The sequence below is a fragment of the Haemaphysalis longicornis genome, unplaced genomic scaffold, assembly GCF_048455015.1.
Source record: "Haemaphysalis longicornis isolate Haplotype H1 unplaced genomic scaffold, Haemaphysalis longicornis Haplotype H1 scaffold_9, whole genome shotgun sequence".
NCBI classification, from domain to species: domain Eukaryota; kingdom Metazoa; phylum Arthropoda; class Arachnida; order Ixodida; family Ixodidae; genus Haemaphysalis; species Haemaphysalis longicornis.
In genome coordinates this window covers 85,255,292-85,278,568 of record NW_027526460.1, presented here as the reverse complement: position 1 = coordinate 85,278,568, position 23,277 = coordinate 85,255,292, and positions in this window count along the sequence as shown.

Here is a 23,277-nt window from a genome sequence, read left to right as displayed (position 1 = left end):
TTCGAAGCTTAGTTTTTGCCTGTTCGTTAGGCCTGTTCGTTAGGTCAATACCTAGATAGTAAAAAAATATGGAGGTGTTGAGATGTCGTGTCCTCCTAGTCGGTATGGCATCGTTTGGAGATTGCGGTGGAACTCGCTACAGAAACAGACAAGACAAAGAAACGTACGCTTTCGCGTCCCGACTTCACGTCAAGGTGTACGTCTCAATGTCTTGTCTGCTTCCGTAACACGTTCCAAACCAATGGCATAATGTCAGTACAGGCCGCCTGGCGGCTATTCAACGAAACGATGGTGTCCAACGACACTGACGACCCGCACTAGGAGCTCTTGTCGAGCCTCAAGCAGTAAACACTTTCCCAAAAGGCCTCTAGTATTACCCGAAGGCAGAGTCGGCATCCTTATCTTTGTGCCTGGACCAATTGCGTTAGAGTCTTCGGAAAAGGCGCCGATGCCCGCACGCGGGCGAAGGCGCCCGGAAGTCACATTCGAGCCCTTTGACAACACAGGCGTCAGTAGACACCATACCAGGTTTGCCCACTGCGGGACGTCAATAGCCGACGCCTCTGCTCTTGTGTTTCCCTCCTCGCGGATGTTCTGTTCTTGCTTCTCTCGAGATTCTGCCACTTCGCCCCGATGTCTTGGTCACTGCTCTTGCTTATCTTTTTTTGTTTCATTTGCTCTTATTGCAAGTGGCCACATTTGCTGTCCTGTGTTGCCGCCATTTCTCATAAAGTTGTACCATTTCGCACAATAGGCGTACAAGTTGCGATTACCAATAATGAAAATGAGAATACACCAAATCTCTTGAGCCTGTTTAATCCAGTAAAAGAACCTAACACCGCCTCAACCAATTTCAGTGTTCATCAAGGCCAGTTCTGAGCTGATAATTCTCATTATTGTACATGACAATTAATTGCGACAAGTACGTTTTGGGCGCTTTCAAACGATATCGATGGCTTGTTTACTTGTTGCCTGTTGTGCTTCTCTCTTTTTTCGTTCTGTTTGTTACGTCTTCACCAGTGCCTCGCGGAGTGCACCACCACATACTTTGTGAAAGCTAATATTGTGCGCTGAAGTAAAGAGATGTTCATGTGAACCCAAGACTATTTCTTTGCTTGAACGAACTATTAAACACTGCATCCAACAACCATAGCTACATTCTAGGGCTGAAGATTGAGTATTTCGGTTTTCATCCTGCCAAATCTAGATTACAGATAAACAATTGCGAAGGCTGGTTAGTCCAGCACCACAGCGTTAATTAAAATATTTTCTGTATACCGGGATTAGGTAATACCTACAAAACTGCCATTTTATTAATTCATTTCTATACCGGCACGAGTTAATTACAAATATTTTCTTTGTACAGGAATTAAGTAATAACTACAAAACTACCATTTTCCTAATTCATTTCGATACCGGCCCGAACGTATTAAAGAATAAACTATAAATATTTTCTGGTTAACACTTATAAATGGGTCGCCCATGAGAGTCAATGAGAACTTTATGTTCTTGCATTGCTGGAGAAGGCCAGTGAGGTGAGTATTTTGGAGCCACAACAAACAACACTGCCTGATATTGATGAAAATTGGCACGCTTCAGTACTATTAGTGAGAAAAATCACGTTCTGCAATCGACAACAAGTATACAAAAATAAATTGGCAATTTTACCCTTGCTCGAGGTAACGTCGGTTGCTTAAGAGAAGTCAAAACCAGTTTAAATTTTTTTTGAACATGCTGTCGAAGTGTTCACTTTAAATAAAGGGGTAACCACACGCAGCGATTTTGGTGAGCGACGCTAAACACGTGAATAAATGGGTACAGCGAACAGGTAGCGTGGACAAAGGCGACAACTGAAAGAATGAATACGCTTCCGCCAAACCCCTCCGTCGATGCAGCTGGCGACAGCGACGGAACATTGCCACCACCCCGTCTATGTTGCCAGTGACAGACGCAGAGGGCCCCGTGGTGGTGCATTAGTCTTTCCCTCGTCGCTGTTGTCTACACCACCTCTTTGATGTTCCGATGTAGTTTCATTTTTCCCGTCGCTCACCAAAATGGCTGCATGTAGTTGCCCTTTATATCACCGCTATACTGCAGCCTCTTCTCCGACATCACACAAAAAATGCCGCCTTTTGATTGACGCATCTCCGCTGAGTTTGAAAGAGGCCCAGTATTTTATGCTACGCATAAATGGCTTATTGTCACTGCGAAGGGCTTTAGAGCTGGTGGTATTAAACCAGGAACTATTTTTAGAGCCTGAATGCGCGAAGCACAAAACTCACCTTTCGATTCTTTGCGCTCACGGCAGATTATCTTTTTTTCGGCAGAGTCAGAACTTGGCTTGTTACTCGAACTGAGGTTCTTCTCTTCAGAATCTTCCCATCAGCGTTTTAGCGAAATGCGGTGAAGCATCAACATCCCAAATAAAGCACTCAAATGGCACAAACCAGTGGCGTCGACAGTCTCGTTGGCCAGGACTCAAAATATCGGAATCATTTGTGCAAGCTAATCGCCATTCCGTTCGGCCTCGAGGGCTTTAATTAGCGGCCCACGTACGTGATCCGGATCGGAACGGGGATTTTCACGGTTGAAAATGCCATCAGAATTCTCGAATCACAAGTGGCGTAATGGAATGTGCTTGAACGGACTCGAAAAAAATGTAATGTATGAGCACGTTAGAGAAGCAACATACGGCCGGTATGAAAGACTGCTTTTAGGCACTAGCGCGAACGTTGCACTACGAGAATAGAATGCAATTCCTGAATATAGCCCCTATATTCCCTTAGTTTTTCCGTTTCTTGAATAATATTTTAGTATTAGCGAGGTAGTGGGCGATAACGCTCGAGCACAGCTAGCCCGGTGCTAAGTGTGAGCAGGAAAAGTTTTGTCTCTTTTTCGTACTCACCCGATGCATTTTTGTTGGTTTGGGGGAATTTGCATGGATGTTATGTACTTGATTGTAGAGCGCAAACGTATTTGGGAGGGATGCCTTTGTCTTTTTGCGTTCTTGCTTGGGCTTACAGCAGACCGCAGTTCCGTCAGGAGCCAAAATAAAGCTTTTAGCGTCTTGGCTGAAAGAGGGGGCATACCGAGGGACAATTTGTTCGTGGCTTTCGTTGGACAATTGCTGCAAAGCGAAACCGCCGCACCGTGGGTGCATAATGGGGGTGGTAGAGTTTTACTTTGCTTTAACATAAAAGGCGCATTCCTATAATTTTGCAATGAACCGGAAAAATGCACCGGGACGTGACTTCACACAAAATGTGCGTCGGAGTCCGGTCTTTCGTATTCCCGCTCCAGGATGGGGGATTTCCGTAGCAGAAAGAAAAAGGCCCAAAACGATACTGATAGGGCAAGTTTTGTAAAAGTGCCATCTGCTACAATTCAATGCAGAATGCTTTTAACCGCGGACAGCTGAATGAAACAACATTTCGTGGGCCGTACTCTGGCCTTCATGCAATACAATGCGGACTGTTTGTCAGATTGTGGTTCTTGATGTTTATGTACCTGCAATGGTTGGGAAAACTCTTTTATGGCACCTCTGGCAGCAGGGGAGGCTACTCTGCACGGTGGAGAGGGAAATAATTACACGGAATGTAGCAGCCATTCCCTTGCTTTTTAGACGTGCTGTGGGTTTTGTTGCATGCGCACATGGACGCCCGCAAGCAAGCGTGCATATACACAGGACTCATTGAAGTTTAACGAATAGCAGTTCTCTTAATACAGAAACGTATAGTAGGCCCGCTCAGGGTACTGAGTGAATTGGCGGAGGAAAATACCAGCAGGCTGGTAATTGCGAGTGGAGAAAAAACCCGCCCGCATCTTCCCACGGGGGGAACTCGAGTAAATGCGTCGCAGAGTGGTGGGGATATCGCGTGAATGTTGCGTAATTGGGTATGGTTTGGGAATGCTTAATTGTTATTTCGTCTTTATTATTCTTATTTATTGAATGAAGGAGAAGCGAAGGCAAGGAGTGTAAAGTTAAAGTTGACTGAATTCCGAACGCGCGCTCCGCCGCTTATATACACACCGCCCGCGTTCGAGGGAGAGGAGTACGGGGGAGAGAAGCGCACGCGCACACTTCCATACACAAGCGCGCGAACTTTCCACGCACCCACCACGCCGTTATCACGTGTACACGCCCTGCCGCCATTACTGTTGAGCGCGGCGCAGCGCACGGGTAGCTACAACGCATGCGCGCACAGACGCGCTCCCCCCGCACCGCCGCAGCTGTTGTTGAGAGCGACAGAGCGCACGAGGTACACGCGCTCCTCCCGCACCGCCGCACCTGTTGTTGAGAGCGAGGAGGGTACGGGGGAGAGACGCGCACCTGCGCCTCGAGGCGACGCGCATGCGCAGTGAGCGTGTGGACGGCACCGACACCATCGACGAGTGACATCACGAGCCTAAGAAATGCTCCGCATTCAAAACAAATGTGGTTGATCCCTCTTTCATAGGAATCGGTAAATCACGAAAACAAGATGTGCCTTCACAGGAGCAGTTGAATGGTTATTCTGCATCGATATGAACTTGCAAATCGCTATTTATATTTAGTCGGTATTGCACCGTCAGACTTATCAACATTAGAGACTTGATTGCCCGCGCAGGAGCACTGCGTAAAACCAAATGAAACCACACGCGCTCGCAGAAACCAAACGGTCTGCCGGCGAATCGTTTGATAAACTCACGGTCCGCTGCATCGAAAGAGCACGATTTGCGGGGCTGTCTTGCGGGTGTGCTTGGCGAGCGACAACCTGCTGGCGTGTCGCTTTCGCAAATGTGCGACCACTGCGTCCCTACTCCTTGGAGTGTACGGCGAACGGTTGCATTGGGATGAGCTCACCTGGCGCCAACTGTCGGCGCTCATTAGCATCGCGATGAACTACGTCGCTTCACCTCTCTTAGACGGCAGCACCATCGAAATAAAATAGGTCATGTGAAAGATAAATGGCGCGTTAATACGGATGTTCGCGTTTCAGCTGGTAGATGAGTCGGTAAAGCGCCTAGCACCTCTCGTTGCGGCGACAGAGCACCCGGCTCGAATCCTGGAGCAGCTGCATTTTTCTGACGATGTTATTTCTGTGACAGATGTGACGGCAGTAAAATCTTGGTGGATCCCGGCATAAAACAGTTTCCTGTTACGAAAAGATGGTATGAAAGGTGTTGCGAAAAATTCGTACCAGAGAGCAAAGTGGTTGGTTGAGACGATAAACGGAAACGGGAGAAATGGCAAAAACATGATGCGTGGCTGGCCTGGCGGCTTTGCTATATTCGTCCCTTTTCCGCACAAGAATACTCGCGAAATAGGCACCGCGAACTCAGCGGATGATAAAGAGCAGTCAACAACACAAAAAGAATGAAAGCAACCAGTTATTGAATAAACAAGTGCAGTTATGAATATTTTGCAATACTTATTTGGAAAGAAAGATCGGGTGCGTGCACGTCCTGTTTAGTGTGTAAGTGGTTACGAAAAGCTCCACTCTAAGGTCCGTGTCCATTTTGTTTCCTCAGACAAGGCTGAAAGTGTTTGCGTTGTGGCGTAACATCGGGGAAAATGAAGAACTCGGGCAACGAGTGCTGCAGGACCGGCTCGGCGAATTCATGAAAGCCGGTGGTGAGTTGAAATGGGTTGATCACTAATACCTAAAGCTTAAAAACTGCCACTTTATTATTTTTTTTTGCAACGCGGTCGTTCACGCTGAAACAGAAAAAGTAAGACGTATTCCTCGCCACATAGAGTGCACAAACACCCGACGCAGGCCTTCACGAGCAGAGTATGGGCATTGTGCGGTTTCAAAACCCGGCAGCCGAGCTTTTGCGCGCCAACCTGAATGAATCATGTAGAGCCGGCTTTAAAGTGACCTTCCTCTGCCCTTGCGTAATCTTGCATTTTTCGCCTCTTTTGCACTGTGAGAACTCGGGAAAAGCTTTACAGCTTTCTCTCTTCGTGAAAAAAGAGAGGCTCATTGGAAATTCCGCAAGGATATTTCCGATTTCCTTTTTGTTTTGTATATGGGGCTGCATATCAACCGCAAACCTTACATTTTGTGTTATATTATTCTGTCCTTTTGTGAATAAAATGCTTAGTGTCAGATGAGAAAGGCAAAGTTGGGGTCTTACCGCCATGGAGTTTGAGCCCGCACAGCCACGAATAGATTTGACCGATTTGACTCGTCACTGTCACGAAAAAAACCATCAGCAGAGAGGGTAAAAAAACGGCTGCATGTAGTTTCACTTTAAACTACGTATTATACGATGCCGCGGACAACGACCACAAATACTACAATAAGTGTATTTTTGTAGAGCTAAGAGATCAGTTAAATACTTCAGTTTTTCTTCAGCACTACGGAGGAGTGAGGATTTAACGAATGGCAGGGATAATCAGCCCCCGAATCTACACAAGCTTTAGTCACAATATGTGTGTCATTCAATGAAACATAACTAGCTGAGGTTACATCAATCGCGATATTCCATGATCCTAATGTCGTCTTGTTTAATGGACGCGGTTAATTGATGCAGGAATATAAATCTGTACTCATATTCATTCCCTAGGTTCTCTATGCACACAACCTAAGTTTGCCAAAGGGCACGAAACGTGCTGAACGTAGGTGTTCTTATGCCTGTACTTAGGGCTTAAGAACATCTAAGCGCTCTTATGCTCTTAAACCAAAGGACTCTTAAGCTTTTGCTACACGAAACTTATAAGTGACATTTGAACGTGCGTTTCAATTGCGCATAATGCATTTAATATGAGTCACTTCATACAATTGGTTGAACGGCCTTCGGAAGGCCATTGAAACGGACGTGCAGCACAGGTATTAACGGTACTTTGCAACATATTTAAAGCCTGAAAGCCTAAACGACCTTTGCAGCTTATTCGTCAGGCTTTGGCGAATAGCCAAAGCCTTTCGGAAAACCATCGATCGCTTTTTATATAAAGCGCGAGATACAGCGAATGAAAACGTTTCTCGCATTAGCGAGAAGGACTTCGTAGCTACGTTCATATACATTCTGAGTACTTGTCACTTAAAAGTGGTACTATTCAGTATACCTGGCCTCGTAAGGTGTAACATCACCCGCTCTCATTATTCTTCGTAGCGTCACTGCCTGGTCTCGCAAATTATAGCACCACCGGAGTATACAGAAGGTACACCAGAAAGGTAAAAATATACTCGCAAGGGAGGCAAGTAGTATTACCACATCAGATCAAGATTGCAATCTCTAGTGTAGTATTCTGCTTAACCCTCCCATTTCAAGAAGAGGCCGTGGTGTTGCACTGGGTATAGCTATGACGATAAGCTCGAACATGTGACAAAGCTGTGCACGTGTCTTTGCTGAGCAAGATGAACCACGGGCGATAAAGGGTCTAAGCTGTCAGATTGCTCTGCACACAAGGCACAAAAAGTTCCCCAGCGATTAGATGAGGGTAGTTGGTACCTTTTTTGTCGCTGGCGCTGTTTGTTTACAAAGTACAGCGAATAACGGGGGCATTCACAAGACGTGCGCAACGTGTGATTACGCTTGTTTTCTTAGGGACCCGAGCTGGGTTCCTTTTTGTAGTATGTGGCCAGTGATCGCAGTCATAAGGCATGAAAAGTGTGTCAGGGACCCTCCAAAACAGAAACAGAAACGCAGTTTATTTCCTGCGCCCGACAACGGCGTATGATCTTGATCTCAACGCGCATTAGCGAGCGACATCAATGAATCGCCACTGAAAAAAGATATACTTAGCAGAATTCGCGGCAAAGCGTTTGTTTCGTCGACAGAACAAGGCTCTGTTGCTTGCCATTGAAATTATCAAGTCGACGAAATGTAAAAAGAAAAAGAAAAACAAAAAAAAAACACTGTCGTGCTCGTCGAGTGAAACATTCGGGAACCGAAGAAAAGCAGATCTCTCAAATCCCTAAAAATCGACGCATAAAACGTGAACGGTCCTGTGTTCGGAAGCATACGCTAACATACCAACCAAGTTATTCGCCAACGTAGTGCGTTTGCTTGCCATGTTGGATTTCATCTGCAGTGTACGCGCATATACCGCTGCCTCTCGCTACTGCTGAGTTGAAGATTCGCTCTGGGACGCCTCGTGCTAATAAATAATCTCTCTCTCTATACGCCGATTTCTGCACACGGCATTTTCAACATCGGGAACCACGACCCCTCGCCTGCCTACCTCACCGCGGGAGAAACGCGTAATATGCCTGCATCGACTACAGGTAAACTGCTTCCCTGTAAAACACCCCGGTGCGTGAAACAAAAAAAATGACTTAATAGAAATCGTACCGGTGTCAGACATAAAAAATGAAAAAAAGTAGTAGTTCACGATGGAAAAAGAGGGAAACGCCTGGCTAGTCGTTAAAGTTTTACAGCGACGCTGTACGCGCTTAGACGTCCGTGTATTTATCTGCTCCGTCAGTGAAAACACAGTGTGGGCTCTCTTTGCAGTTGCTGAGATCACGTGCCTGGCTAGTTTACTCTAAATAGTGTACCTGAAATCCCTCCTTCCGTATCCTAGAGTTGTGGGCATAGGACGTGACTCACACCGCCACCCCCTTTGATTCAAGTTCCTGCCACTAACGGCTGCTGCAATCGTTATGACACTATCCTTTGACTGTGTAGGATACCAGTCCAAAGACAACTCTGACCCTCGTACTGCCTCACTGAAATGCTACAATCCTGTATCATTGCATCTTCATAGACCCTGCATGACGATCGGGCGATGTAGAAGTAAAATATCGCGATGGCAAATCTTAACCCGTTAGTGATTAATAGATTAAAGATGACTTAGGTGAACATATTTTGAAAGCCGTATATTGTGTTCCTTAAGGCTAGCGTAGCGGTTAAAACCCTTGCCTGTCACTCCGCATCCCTGGATTTGATTCCCATTCTGCTAGCCTTTCCGCTTTATTATCAGGTTACATTATTTCTGGCGTGCCTGTTTATTCAGACCTTTGTGCCGATAAGTGAAACTCACAGTTTTTATAGGCCAATAATTTTCCTCTTGAACTCTGTGAAGAGTCCAGGTGAGATTTAGTTGCTCTATTCAAAATATTTTTGTTATCACTGTTGGGTGTAATTGAGTGTCATTGCTTTCTACCGTTACACAGACAGGGGAGCAGCAGTTTCCGGCAAATTTGGAAATTTATCGACATTCTTCTTTTAACTAACCAGACTTCATGCGCAAGGTTTATTTCAGTCTCATTTTCTCCGATTAGCATCCCAGAGTCGGATTCGCACCTAGAGCCCCGCTCCTTTCGAGAGTTTGAATTTGTTTGGTACAATTCTTTTAGCATCACCATTAAAGCACCTGTGGGCTGCGCTAACCGTACGGGTTGTTAGTCGCAATTACGCCATCCACAGAGTTTTGCATCAGCGCCTGAGCCGCGTTTCGAATGCGTGAGCTCTCTGTTTACGCAAGCGAGTTTCAATCAACCAGGGGTCAATTATTCACGACCCGCCGCTGAAATGCGCTGCTCACACACCTCCACACTTCCCAAGACGACATTACAGGACTGAGTTAAGTTCGCCCCTTCGCGGAAGACAGCGCTTAATTTAGTCATCATGCAATGTCTGGTAAACTCTTACGTAACTATACTAGTCCTTCGAACGAGTCCTTCGAGCGCCGCAGGCGATAAACCTGTATTCTCATGAAGCTTTTGAATATGCCGATAGGTTAACCTCAAGCGGCTAATTCTGCAAAAGTGTCGAACTGTTCGCCGGCGAATTGCTATACAATATACAAATGGTATACAATTTGTATGCAAGTGTCGGTGAATTGGTATACATTAATAATGATAGAATAGCGCAGACTTGACGGAACGAATGCAGAACAAAATACTGTTAACTTTACGTTTTAGACCAATTATACATTAGGCGGATAGATCAATTTCACTACACAGCTGTAGTGTAAGTGTTAGAAGTATTTCGGAAAAAGAGACTGGCTGGGCATTGTAGCACCAAGGCTTTCTTTTTTTCCTGAAGACTTACTTCCCATTTTCGTGTTCTCGTTCCATTTGAAACCACTCCCAGTGTTTCAGCCCCTCTTTATTTATGCACGGGTCGCTTACAAGTAATTGAAAACTGAGGATTGCTCTCTGCTACGTACCCTTGTGAAATCGCCCCAGCGCAACTTTGTCTTAGAGCCGAGAAAGAATGCAATCTGCTGATTCATGCGTGTATGCTAGAGGGAGATGATGGTGCCGCATTGGCGAAGGCCGAGCGGAAGGTAATTCTACTGACAAAGTGCAGGACGACCACGACCCGTTGTATCCCGGATTTAGCCGTTAGGTGGCAGTGATCCTGAGGCGCGTGAAGACAGACACGGCCCTTACGGCTAGTGCGGAGCAACATTTTTTATTTCAGACGAAGCAACCCGCACACGACTACCAACTACCCCATATGCGGCTCCGGGGCACTGGGCAGTACGCGAAAACTCTATTGGTTACTGTGCAGCTCTCACTGGTACCAATGCACGTTGCCTGAAGACAGTACCGCTATCGGCAAACTATCCTTGCTATCGTTAATTTTGCCTCCATTTGAGCCTCCAGTCGAGCAGGTCCTTGAAACCAATTTTTGCATGTAAAGCATTGCGGTATTCTTCATTCTGCTGAGTGAAGGAAACACCTACAGTGGAGGACAGACTCAGAATACGGTCGTACGAGTTCTTGGTACGACACTGAGAGCTACATCGAAATGAAAACCCAAGCTTGATTATTTGCTGGTGCTTATTTGAAAATCACGCATTGAAAATAACTTTCACTTGCTTTATGTTCAAACGTACGCCCTTTGCATCCCCCACCTGTTCCTTACAATGCAGCTCCAAACACTGTACCTTTCTATCGGGAGATTTAAAGAGAGTTTCAAGCTTCTTTTTTTATGAGGGCGTATTCATTTTGCTACAGTCTTTATATTAACGACACAAAACGCACGGCCTCTTTTGGTAGCACGCCGCTTACGACTGTAGCAGCTTGCGATAACAAGGCTAGATCAGTTTCGAACGATCTTAGTTACACAAAATATCTTGAGCTCCACATTTTCATTGTTATCACCCGAAAATACTTTCCGACAAATGCATCAGAAGTTAGAAAAATGGAGGGCTCAAGAAAATGTTTGCAACCTCCGAGAACTTGGAAACTAGCCTCGCTGAGGTGGAATCAAAGAGCAGTAATAAATCGTCTCTAAAGCAAAACAATGAAAAGTGCTGAGGCTCAGGATGGAGCAAATAGGGTGGTTGGTACGTACTTACTGGGCAGAGGACAAGCCTTGCAGGCCATTTTGTTATTCTGAACGCGTTAATGGCGATGAAAATGCTTCTTTCAAAGCACCGTACAGTATTCAGGGTGTTTGAAGGGCACTGGGGTAATTGCTTTCAAGTACCGCATTCTAATACAGCGCGTCTGTAACCGGAAGTAGCCTGATCCTGCTTCTTTCTGCCATCGGAACAGTCCCACGGCACGTTTGCTATCGATTTGAAAAGCGGCAGCACCAGGCGCGTCTTTTCTCACGGGTGCCTATGTTGGGAACGCCCCGTGACCATCAAGGCGGACAGCCGTCTCGCAAGTGCACTGCTTCGAAACGCCATTGCGCGCTCTCTGGACGACGTAAAATCGCGCTGTAATGGCTCTTGTATTCTGCACGTGTTTCTTGCATTCCTGAACGATTTGTGTTGAACGCCATTTGGGGGTTAAAACTTGTATCAGAGACAGAACGTCATTTCTATCCATGTTCTGGCCCCGACCGATTTCTAATGAAGCTATTTTTCTACCATCTGCCGGAGATTCTTTGCGAACCAATTATGTCTTAATGAACTCGCTCATTCTGTTTGAGTGTATTTTGAAAGATGCTGAATCTAAATCTGAATCTAATTCGTAAAGTGTGAATAGCAGAACTTCATTTGTTTGCTCTTCAGTGGTTATTAAACACACCACACTGAACAATCGTTTACATTTCTCGGCACTCTAACAAATGTAAGTAGCTACCCTTAATTGTATTTTCGTGGTTTTATTTTTCCAAATTGATTTTGTCCTTCTGGAGCTTTTTTTTCTTCCTTAGAAGCTCTCCGCTTCTTCACGAATCATTTAAAGGCAGTATGCGCCAGAACTATTGTGGTGGTGCTAGGGGATAAGTTTATTACTTACATAATGAAATAAAGTGTGTGGTAATAGAAAAGAAGCAGAAGATCAGGGGCAGAAATTTATGCCTATTTATGCCAGAAATTTATGCCAGAAATTTATGCTGAGGTTGTGGCGCCTCCCGTCGTTCCCTCGGTCAACCGAGAAGAACGAACTTGCCAGGGCCACCTACCAAGTGTCTGGAGTTCAGGAAAGGGTTCTCCGAAGGGTGCTGAAACTACACACACGATTTAAAAACAAATATATGATGCGATAATAAACGTTTGGGCAAAAAAACAATTAAAATAGTGCGGGAGGCATTGAAAGTTGTTTTTCTTTCAGTGGAGCTAACTAGACTTATGGCGATGGTGGTGCAACCAAATAAGCTATAAAATAAGCTATAAAAAACAACACACAAGCTGCACAGCGCACAGCTGCTACAAGTTCACCTTCAATTACAGGGAGCTGCCTGGGCATAAGAATAGGTGAAAAAAATGTAAAGGCTGCCACCAACATTTCCACGTGACATTGGTATATCACAATGATTGTTTCACTACTCCTGACGGCCATTACAGCTATGCCATTGCGTCATTTGGAATTCGTTGTATTTCCGTGGCGATATGTCCTTCAAAGGTAGGCACAACCCCGGCACTTCTTAGCGATGCAAAATGTAAACTGAAGGTGTTGATATGCCACTCCCCGGACTGAAACTGTTCTAAGAGTTCATTATATTGTGATAACTGCGTATATAACCCTCTTAAAGATGGTTCCCAGCGGCGTTTTGTATATAGCGGTATAGTAGTGACGTCAACTTTAAGGCAGTGGCGACAGGGGGTTGCAGTAAACGATACATAAACTCGTAGAGAAGCATTTTAAATCGTCTAGGGCCTCCCTAATTTGATGAAATTATGGTTAAATTTTCTACAGAAAGGCGTTTAGAGGAAGCCGTTTGTGCATTGCAATGAAATCAAAGTTAATTCATCTCGGTGTTCAGCACAGCGTGGGTTCCCTTGTGGTAAACCACATAAAAAGCCCATCACCTTTCTATGTTTATGCGAGTGCTTTTATGTCTTGCCCCCGAGGCAGGTACACCAAGTAATGTATGCGTGTGCAGTGGTAAAGGCAAATATAAAGGTTCTTGAAACATTGCTGAGCGTCTCGAACGAATGCGTAAGCATTATGCGATAATTCTGACTTCTTACTTTTTCTGGAAAATATTTCCCTTGAATGTTTGTCCGTCTTCGAAAATGACAGACAAGCCGGCGCTGGAGCAACACTAAGTGGCTTTTTTGTTAAATCGGTTGCGCACGCACGCTCACAAACACACACACACACTCTATCTCTCACACACACACAAACACACACACACATGCAGACACACACATAGACACACATACAAACGCACGCACTCGCATGCGCACGCATGGCAACGCACGTGCGCGTACACACACATGCACACACACAGGCAGGCGCCCGCACACACACACGCACGCACACACACACGCACACACACACACACGCACGCACGCACACATACACACACGCACGGACGCACGCCATATAATCCAGCTTCTCAACAGGAATATACTTCCACTGCACTGTCTCAGTGCAGTGCAAGTGCAGCACTCAGTGCAGCACTGTCCCACTGCACTGTCTCAGAAATAAGTAAAGAGGTGGACCGCGCGCGCATCTCCATTTATTTTGTCAGCTGTCCAATCACGTGCATGCGCGCTGCTCCTCCTCTCCACTCCCTCTGCTCTGCAAATAAACCCCGTCCGCGCTGCTTCTTCGGTCCGTCCGATGACTGGTAATGGACGCCAACTATTACGTCAGCGAACTTGGTTGTACACGTTCAACTGGCGCCAGTCAGCACACTGTCAGAAGCGCGAGCACCTCCGAAGAAAAAGCTCCACAGAGGAGAGCTCGCGACGCCGAACGTGAACGGCAGCGTCGAGCAGTGGATTCCTCACTTCGAGAACGAGAAGCTGCTTTGAAACGCCAGCGGCGAGTAGCTGATCCAGATGGCGTTCGGCAACGTGACAACGCTGCGAAACGCCAGCGTCAAACAGCGGATTCCTCGCTTCGAGAACGAGAAGCCACAAAACGTTCCCCACTAGTCGATAAATAAAGAAGACATTTAATACGCTACTACACGTGTCTTTACTCTAACAACCAATTAACATGCTACTACTCCATGGCTTTGCATCTCCTCAGGGTTCCCACGTGGGAAGATGGTGTAATTTTTTTTTCACCACCTAGGATTTCGTCTCAGCCACGATATACCAAGAAAACATTTTTTTTCTAAAAAAAATTGGTTCCGAAAACTAATGGTGTAGCCAATGAATGGACCATGATTTTTTGTCGTGTAATCAGAGATGGTCGAGAGCATTGTCTGTGGAATGACCCCAATTAATAAAGGATGGGAACGTTTTAAACTATCTGTAATAGCTGCGAAGACCTTGTCTGGCAAAAACGTTTTTTAACGTAAAGGTACCATGTCTACCACAAATAAATGACAGCTGTAAAAATATACTTTGTACAATGCTTGTTGTGATTCATTTTCCTCTTTAAAACTTCGGTCTTGCAAGTAACATATGCAAGTTTGCATATGTTATCTAACATATGGTATTATGAATGATTAGTACATCTTTCGAAATAGTTCCGTTAAAATTTTCAAGCCGGCGATCTACAAAGCGTTTAGTTACGTTAATAAATTTTCGTATGCCCCTCTCCCAGACATCAATTTTCATTAAAATAAAAAGACACGGCTTACTTCTGTTGGTCTAGTAAATACGAAACTGGTTGTGTGTAATAAACTGATTCTAAGGTTTTACTTGGATTGAAGTTTGCCGAATAGTGTGTAGGCTTGGGCGTGTTGGTATGTTGGTGGGCATGCACGCATCTGCGGTTGCGCATTCACGGCGGCCACATGCCCCTGCTGCTTCGCGAGCCTGCTGATGCTTTACCGTGCGAGATTGTGGAAGTAAATGGTCCAGAACCAGTTGCGACGCGTTCTCACTCCCTGACGCTCTGAAGTACTACTGACGGCCTGAACTCCTTTATGCGCTTCGACATTTGGAATATAATCATTCTTCATGGTTGTAGATTTTGCGACACATTTGTTGATCACCGTCACCCTCTCCTATGCGTCAAGACAACCGATAAGTGCTCGTTGGTTGTGAATTTGAAAGTACTTTTTGTCCCATTGCCCAAAAGATTCGTTCATTATCATCAGCTCAAGGTATCCCCACGGTGCAGAGGGTCCATTAGAACGCCGCGCTCCTTCGAATTGAACCATACGTTCTTTCATAGCCAATGGTAATATATTGCTCGCTTTTCGCAGCCAATGGGTATTTATGTCCTGCTTCCTCTCTTAACGGGCCAGTTATTGATCGAGTATAAAATCCGTTCTCTCTTTTTTCAAGTGTTTTGAATTGAGATGGGAGATATGTTGTTGCTCCATTGTACTTTTAATACGTTTTCAAATACAAGAAAAGTAAATGAAACTCGTTCACGGATATGGATGAAGCGGCCTTGCGGGAAATATGGCTTGGAATGTGCCGTCTTCATGACGTGCCGACACATGAAACTATATCAATCGCCAGCACCGTACGCTTGTGATAGATTAGGTTTGCGCAGTATCTACCATGCTTATACCTTGTTTGATTATATGCAGGTTCAATGATTTACTCGTATTTCACCGCTTTCATACTTGCAATTAAATGTTTGCACAGGTAATGGAGCCGAGATGCTTTATCCTTATTACGTTATTCTGTTTTCTGCAGTTGGAATTTTGCAGGTGGCACCATTTTAAGCTTGTTCAAGTAGAAGGACAAAGTGGCCAATCCTTGCAGAGAACAGCAACCATAGGCTCTTATTCTACGATTGCCAACACACAATCACGGGGATACTTTTCTTCCCCGTACTGCAACAAAGCATAATATTAGAGAAACATAACATTAGTATGACGCCCTGATGACACCTTTTGTAATGACGTCGCTTCTCTTGAAATAAATAGTACCCCTTAAGGGGCACCACTGGATGTGAAGCCGTGTTTATATAAGGGTAGAAGAAAACCCAGACAAAAGTTCTACTATTCTATGTTTGGAAAAACAGGTATTTTGTCCTGGACATATTTTTAAAAAGTGGCCTTGGTATCCACATTTGTCGTGCTTCATTTGACTACGTTTTAAACCTACCTCTGATAAGGTTAAAAACTATCTTTTAAGCCTAATTTGGAGTGCATAACCCACCTGGTCTATCAAGAGTGATCCAAATGTGGAGACGAACTGTTTTTTTAGGGAGGCACCTTTAGGCTTACAGATCCCATAATGAATGACTTTACCTCTAGAAGTTTAAATCGTTCAAATAATTGAGGGAGATGGAGCCGTAATGACTGTTTCCACTAGAAAAATCATTCCTTGAAAACCGTAGAAACTTTTTTTGTATTTTAGTATTAAAAGCTACGCCATGCTACATTAAGAAGGAACGTGATAAAATTTGAACTTGTGATTCCTCTCATTCACCTATGTTTCAGCCCAGGAAACTGGGGGGAAACCTCTCTCTGCAAGTCGCGGAAATGTGTTTCCGCCGCCGTCTGCCCTCGCGCTAGAGCGAGTTTTCGTGTATCCCCGTCGTCCACCATAGCATTAATTATGCAGCGCGTATCTTCAACTCCGTGCTCTATGCTGCGCGGTGGTATGTCCAACCGGGACTAATGAGGCCACGTGGTAATCTGCAGCCAGTGCATCTCCTGCAACCATAGCACCGCTCCCTCTCATCCCTCAACACAATTTGCGTAGCGAAGCGTATCCTTTTCATTTAGCACCGATGACCGACCACGCCGAAAGCGTGGGGTTAAAAGATGACGGCAGTTCATTTGACTGTTACCATGGCTACCTAGTAGAAAAAAACAAGTGATGTTGATTCAAGAAAGGGATTTGATATATTAAATCGAGCAAAACAATCTGATCTGTTGTTTTGTTGCGAACAGTACAGGTTCAAGCAAAAATAGCAAACACTGCATCGCGGTGCTTGTTACGATATTACATTGGGTAAATACGAACAATATGCCATGACCATACAGAGTGACGTAATGGTTGTTTGTAGATCCTTCGTTTATATTTGGTTATGCATCTTCTTCCTTTTGATAACCTATTTTTGATTATAGTTTTTTGATTATCTCTTTTTGGTCATTTCTTTCTCAGAGATTGTTCTTTTTGATAATCACAAATATCCCTCTTTGGGGCGGTCGCGTTGTTGGGCAGTTTTGTCTGCATTAATGTCATTTGATCCTCACATGTCTAATACAGCTTTCTTTGCGGATGGTGGGCCTTTTGAAACAAACAGCTTGGCTTGAAATCGATGGGCAACATCTCATTAGTCTCAAGGTAGCGCTGGTGGGGTCCCATATACATCCGTTCGGATTCTCTCTGGGACTAATTATACTGGTGCGATTTAGGAATGAGCCATGACATTTTTCGGCCCTTGGATATATCTAAATGTCCACTGCGGCTCATCCCAAATCAAAGTGGCCTGCTTTCTGTTGTTAACAGGGGCCCATCGGTCCTGACCAGACGAGAGCCTGTCTATCGCCATTAGAGCTCCCCAGCTTTCGCCTAAATTTTCTCATAACGGAAGGCGACAAGTGAATCTAATATTACCCGCTCAGGTTGGGCACTGCTGCCACTTTAACCCCAGCATTACACAATAAGCCACCTACAGAGTCCTGTCTCAATCTCTCACGGCAGAAACCACCCAATTTACATAAAACCACCATGAAGTGATTTGCGTCAATGCTTTTGTGTGCTTCGATGCAAGCGACAAATTAAAGCCTTAAACAACGCAGAACTTGTAGCCGTATTGTGTCTTTTGAATGAAATCGAAACGACAGTTAACGCCGCGACAAGATGTAAATATATGGAAACAGAAGCACGCTCGCACGCGTGCAGGAACGAACGCATACAAATACACACACGTTGTTTTTACGCCATGTGTCTGTACCTTCAGTATCTTGCCTACTCGGAGATAATGAGAAAAAAATATCACAGCCATGGCAAAATATGTGACGAAACAATCTAATATAAATGATTCCTAGCATGATGTCACACAAAGCCACTTTTAAAAAAACATAAAGTACATTCATTCCCTTTCACTCCAGTGCATTTTTATAAGCTATTATACAATACGATGGGCGCCTTATTGTCGACCCGCTGAACCCTATCTAATCTTTAAACAGCTGTTCCCTCTAACACTCTTTCGCATTAACGGAGCACAGCGAGTAGTCGGCAGCCAGGCATATGTGACAGTTCTCTGAGTAACTGCAAGTAACTACGAATGCATAGGTCCACAAACTTCCAGAGGCTTAGGAATAGCAAAGGAACATTTATTTTCTAATGGATTTACTATGTTCAGCAGGTTAGCAATAAAAAGAGCAGTTACCAAATTAAAAATGAATGTTTCTTTTTAACTTGGTTAGTGACTTTCTTATTGCTAATATGGTTTTACTTGCAAGGCGGTGTTCCGTCAAACACTGGCAAATGCCTTGCCGGCAGGCAACGTACGCGAAAAATACGAGCAATGTTAGCGTAGTCATAAGAATGGGAAAATATTTGTGTCCAAGAGTTTATGCACTGCACATTAACACCATTGTGCTGTTCGATGGCCTAATACCGCTTAAAAATCATGAAATTTTTAAATGTTTATGGTCGGGTAAAAAACACACGAAATATAACGCGCGTCAGACACCTGGCAACATGCAATGGATACTTTTAAGTGCTTTTTTAAGCCGCTTTTATGACATGACCACTTGCATAGGGCTCTGCCTGCAGTACCCTCAGGGTTCATTTGACACAAAATATACTACACTCGGGGCCACTTTGTTTAGAACAGTAGTTATGACTAAGGAATATATTACATGAAGCCCTACCAGGACAGCGCTCAGACGCCCGCTGCCTGACTTTTTGTAGAGTTAGGTCAGCACTTTATCGCCAACGTATTCAGGTAACTCCATAATACCAAGAACATATATTCGCTGTTACATTAAAAAGCGCTATCAATGCTCCAACGCTTTTGCACAAAACGATGCCACTTATACCCACTTCATCTCCGCGGCGCTGCAGAAATGATTTCCCAAACAAAGCAAATCATTGAGGACTTCGTAGGCAATACATTGAAAATTAACAGCTGCGGGTAACCCAGGGCGGACATCAATGAGCCCGGGTTTTCCTAAGAGTTGTGCGTTTACTCGTCCGGTTTTTTTATATTTTTCTTTCTTTCATTTAAATTGTTGTAAAGTAGCCGATGCCTAATTGTTTATTCGCATGCGGCAAGGACACAGGCCTTTTTTTTACTTCTCCAACCCTTAACTGATTGATATCCAAGGAAGAACACAAAAGAAGGCAGGCTGTCCAAACGCATGCCATGAACCTTATCATTTCAAGGAATCTAAATACATGGTTTCAACTTATGAGTAAACACGAAAAATTAGCAAGTAAAACATTACGGTTTATTTGTTTAATAACAGGATGGTTTACAGCTCAAAATAGGCTCAATAACGCTTCTCCTAAAATACATGTGCAGTAGCAGTTTAAGTGGTACTCGCGAGAAACGTGGGCGGTATTTTAGGGGGTGAACAATCAGATAGGCTTTCGCCTTGGCCTCTTCCACATAAAGAAGAACATATAGAGTTGAGGACAGCGGAGGTATTCAAGACGCCCGTTTGTGTTTTTCGGTCGAGCCGATTATACCTCACGTTCTCATAAGGGAGTACTATGGACGAGGAAAGCCTACCCTATGATATCGAAAGCCTAAACGATGCTATAGGTGATAGTGGACTGAAAAACTAGCCGTTGCGTGGACGTTAGAAGCTAGCACGTAACTGCGTCTGGCAAATGTGGGTCGAACTGCCAGTGTTGATATAGGTCGAGATTATTATTTTGGCAACCTTGTATTGATCATCACAATAAAACCCTGTGAATTTCCGTACGTCGCTTTCCCTGTCCATGATGTTAATACCATTATAGCTATCACTCGTGTATACGATCAGGTAAATAAACAGAAAACATTATTGTGGCTCCATTGTTGTCCGTTTTTTATTATTCGCATTATGCTGGTTGACGATGTTTGTATTGCTTAAGTCTTACGCTTCTTTGTATTTATCACCGCATTCTATTGCTTGTCTGCCATGGTGAATTGAAGGTGGTCTCTTAAAGCTCTTTTGCATTTGACTTAAGGTAAAATTGACTATAATTCAAATTAGCTTATTGAGCCCTCGTCCGAGGAAATTTAAGGCGAGATGGGAGTCCTTTCCTGATAGGAGTCTGTCTTCAAACGACGTAAGGAATTTGCATCCCGGAATCATCGGTTAGCTAAACACGCAAAAGTGTCTAAGAGTCGAGCAATGAGAAAATAATCAAACCCGAGTTCGGGAGCTTTTGCTCCTCTAAACGCAACCAACAAATCAGCTTTTTCCCAATCCCCTTTGTACGCGTGGCTGGGCAATCCCAGCACCATTTCTGTTCTCTTCGTAAGAAGCTATCCATACCCAATTAGCTACGAGCTTTCTTTAAAGCTTCATGCTTAAACTTGCTGTCGCTCTGTTGAGTTTTTAAGGGGATTCGGACGTATTGGGCGAGTCGTACAGCCTCACTTCATGTTTTCGTTGCGCGTTAAACAGCGGGAATCATGAGGAAAATATATATTGTTCGAGCGGAGTTTTCAGGTTAACCTTAATTGTCCAAATCGATTTCATAGAACCAAACAAGAGCTACACCTCGTTCTGTAGAGTAAGTGATTTACTTTCCCACACATTGAGCGCACGCATATTTGTAGCTAATGCACAGCGGTGGCGCCCCTTCATCCTTTTGCAGTGGTCTTGGCTATAGAATACCCATTCCATCTTCATCCTATTCAAGGAAGTAGATATACGTTTTCTTTTTGGCCTTGTTAAGCACGCTACTGTGTGTCACCGTTAAAGTAAAAGTCACGCTGAAACTAAGAGTTGGCCTGCTACTCGGACGTGACAGCGGGCATGCCAGGCATGGAGTGCTCTGATTTAGTGCGCTTATTCTGCCTGTAAAAATAATTTAAAAAGAAATAAAAGTGAAGAAAGAGTCGGAAACGCGAAGTAACCGTAAAGAAGTCTTTTATGGTCGCTTGGCTTTCGCCTTCAAACCACGGAAGCAGACTTAAGTGCACGAAGAAATATCCGTCGGTTCTTTTTGCCTTCCGATAGCATACGTAAGCCAACTCCATGGCTCTCATGGCGAAGATTTCGATGGCGACCGCGCAAGGAAGAAGTGAACACACGGCAGTTCCTCCTCCCCCAACGAGGTTTCTTCTGTCGTGCCCGTAAATCGGGGCACCAGGGAACGTAAGGCGATGCGGAACAGATGCGTGCAAAAGGGAGCGAAGTTTTCCTTCCCAGTAAAGTTTTTATTTGATGAAAACGAGGCGTAATAACGCTATCGCGTTCAGCTTCTTCGAAATTTTTAGCTGTCTCTGATCATCTCTCTTAAGCGAAAGTTACCACTAAATGTGTAATTTTCCACCTTAACTTTTTTTAGTAACAAAAAAACGTTTTCCAGACAATAAATCAAGTTGAGCCAGCTACCGGATGCGCGTTCTTTTAAATTACACAATTTTGTTCATGTCACCAGGTCCCTTTTACAAAAAAAGTCAGTACGAAGAATAGTTTATTATTTCAAGAACCTAAATTTTTTATCGTATTATTTTATTATTTCAAAAACCTCATACAGGAATTGATAAGATGTGATAACTTTAGCATTTATATAAAACAAATGCTGAGAACATAAACCACAGATTCCGCAGGCAGGGGCCAAAGCAGCGTCTGTTAAACACGCCATAAGTAAGAATTCAAGGATCTGAAGATCGTACATTCTATCAGGGTGCGACCTTCGTCTATTAAAATAATTCATGGATATAGAAATGGTTATGCATGTTTTTGTACTCTATCCCGGGCGTTTCGGCGAAATTGCCGCGATCCACCTTACGCAGAAAAACGGGAAAACGAGAAAACAGTTGGCGAGAAGCGGTGAATATCGGATCTTTTCTTTCTTCACGGGCCACGAGGCGCCTCTTCTAGGATCCCTAGGTAAGCGATAGCAGCCTCCTGATGTCGGCGTCGATTGCCATTCGTCTAAGCAGGCCCATTGTCGAGTAGAATTGCAGTCAGGCCGACGTAGGCCACACGCAAAGAGTGAATATACGACAGCAGTCCTCGGTGTTCCCGCCCAGCCGATTACAAAGGCGGGCGTGGGCACGTCTGCGGGTGACACCCTTACTGCGCGCACTGTTACTGGCAGCCCTTGCAGCTTGCGCAAAGAACTGTCGCGTCCTTTTCATGGCCAACATTATCAGAAGAGGAACGGAAGGAAAGTTCGAGGAAATGTTGGCACAGGGAGGCGTAGGCGGCTATGTGATGTGGTAATGGTTAGTATAATTATTTTCTGTCGTAGGCATAAAATCAGGTATGAGCCCTTTTCACAGAACCTGTTTGTTTCAGTTTTTCTTCTTTTTTGTTGAAACTCCAACCAAGGTAATCCCGCTTCTGGGAAATATAAGTAATCTAACATAGACAATTTTTTCCACTATGTTTTTCACTAAACGGCAAACTGAGCAAGTTTGTATCAGTTAATTACAAAGATTGCAAAGATTCCGCATAAGAAACAGCCGTGAAGAAAAGTTGAGGAGACAAGGATAGAGACCAGGTAAGCTTTTTCGTAGAGTGTTGTTCGGCCGAAAACCGCAAATTTGAAGCATTTTCTTGGCCTCTTCTGAATAGAATAAACATTATTTCTTGTCTAAACTAAACAATTAGCGGCCTCCCAATTAAGTTCGTTAAAATAGGGTAAAACATCTACCTGCCTAGGTAACCTCGCTGCCCCCACACACATTGAAGGTTGCTAAGTTTGCTTGCGGTAGGCTATACGAGCATTGAAGTTTGAAGAAGACATCGGTAAAAAGATGGAGAAGTAAAACGGTGTGTGCGACTTTGTTTTCGTTTGTCCTGGCCTGTTTTAGGTGCTGTTTTCTTTAGGTCGGTAGCCGCCCTCAAGGCAGCATACACAGCCTTCTGCTATTTGATGCAGCTGTCGTTGATGTAGAGAGCAAAAGTAGAAGCGGCTCTCGAGTACCCAGGGTAATATGG